The following is a 2,080-nucleotide window of genomic DNA, read 5'->3' as shown; positions in this document are numbered from 1 at the left end:
TGACTTTTTTGTATGTCTTTGTTTTGTTTTGTTTTAACTGAAAACCTATTACAGTGGTACCTCAGTTCTTTCATGATTCTAGCCTCAAACTGAGTTGGACAAGAACCAAATTCAACGATTTGATTCAATGTTGACCTTAAGGAGTGACTCAATTCCTGTTCAGTCTGGTTTGTAGCCAGAATCATGGAGATAATTGAGTTCATGAACTAAGGTGCTACTGTACATTGGACAGGACAGTAGATACCTAAGTAAATAATTTTAAATCTTAGAAGTATATAACCCTTACTTTCTAAGACTCTAGTATGGGAGTTTGTATCTACCTAGCCTGGAAGTGTGTTGAATTTAAGATTGCAGCTATGATTAGCCTTGATTTGCCATGGGCTTTACCTTTCTTATGTTTAGACTGTGGACTAATTAAGATTTTTCCTCAGTGTCTGCTCCTGCCTGGGTGGTGGGCTTCTCACTTGCCTTTGAGTGAGATATAGCACCCAGGAAATCTGTCTCTCCCAGCTCTCCCAAATGTTTATACTATTTTTTGCATGCACTGCTGGGGTCATAGGAAGGGGGCAGAAGAAGGGAACATTTCCTGACTCTGTCTTATGCAAACCACTCTGTCCCTAGGCCTTAGAGGTGTGGCATTCACATGGTTGCTTCCCTTTCTGGTCTTCCCAAGAGTGCAAAATTTTTTTTTCATGGTCCCCTCTCTGAACTTGAGTTGGACTCCACTAGCCCATTCTGGCACAACTTTATGCTAAGATTTTTACTCCACAAGAGATATAGAGAAGGTAAGTCTGGATGTATCTGGTAGTGATTGCAGCTCTACTCAGCTCTATAGCCAACAACATATAGTGAGTTTCTCATTTTCTCTTTGGGTTTTCTCCCTGGTTTTCCCTGTGAGCTAAAGGTATGGTCTCCAAAGGAAGAGCCTGAAAGGGGCTGTGAAGACCCCCAAATTTGTATCTCCAGAGCCTTCTCACTTTCATGCTTGCAGTGAATCATAAATAGTTCAATGTTCTGAATGATCACAAGCAGCATTTGCACATAAGCAAACTCGGAGGCTCAATTTTCCTACAGAATCTTACATCTCTAGATTTTTTTGTTGCTTTTTGTCCTCCACTTTTGTTCTCTCATGAGTGAAGACTGACCTTTGCTGAGTGTGGTGGCACACACCCGTAATCCTAGCACTCAGGAGGCAGAGGCAGGAAGATCGCAGCAAGTTTGAGGCCAACCTGGGATATATAGTGAGTTCATGGCCAGGCTGAACTACACAGTGAAACCCTGTCTCCAGAAGAAAAAAAAAGACTGATATTTTAATTGCAATTGGTCTAGCTCTTTTTCTCACTTGAAGGGTAGGAACTGAGCTCTTTAATGCTCTGTCTCCAAGCTAAAAGTAGAAACCTCCACAGGACTCCAAATACTGCTTCACTGGTACCTCCTGTGATAAGCAGAGACAGCAGTGCTAGGAGTAAACATATTCTAGGAGGTAAATGCCTGAAGCACATTGAGCAAAACACAAACATCAATAGATAAATAAACTATAATGTCTATATGAGGAACCACTAGGCATCTGAAATAAATAAAATATACTTACATCCATACAAAATTGATAGGTCTCAGAAACCCATCGAACAAAATGATACAGAAAGGCACTGAAGTAAGACATTTGCAAGTTGTGTTGGAACAAATGTACCTATAAAGCAACACAAGATACACATGGTGTTCTGTTTTCATCAAGGTACCTAACGAGTACTGAAAACAGTAGGGAGTGAAAGATTAAATGGAACTTATTCATAAATTTTACCAAAATTAATTGGGGGAACTTTATGCCTCTTTCAAGATTAAATTAATTTCCAGGTAATTCAATACCCAGGAAGAGATATCAACTTGCCCTCCATCCAGTCACACTGATGCCCATAGAGCACCAGTCTACCATTTTCTTGGTTTTGCTTGGAAACCTCCATACTCTCCAATCATTCTTTGTCTCTATTTAGCCAAAAGCCACTGATTCTTATTTCTGACTATTATGCCCACAGGATTCTAACAGGTAACTAACCTAACTCACTACCCTCAAACCCATGTC

This window comes from Heterocephalus glaber, unplaced genomic scaffold (genome assembly GCF_053883595.1).
Source record: "Heterocephalus glaber isolate CG9 unplaced genomic scaffold, H.glaber_assembly_v1.0 deba00000621, whole genome shotgun sequence".
NCBI classification, from domain to species: Eukaryota; Metazoa; Chordata; class Mammalia; order Rodentia; family Bathyergidae; genus Heterocephalus; species Heterocephalus glaber.
The sequence above is the reverse complement of the archived record's forward strand: the minus strand, read 5'-3'. Positions refer to the sequence as shown.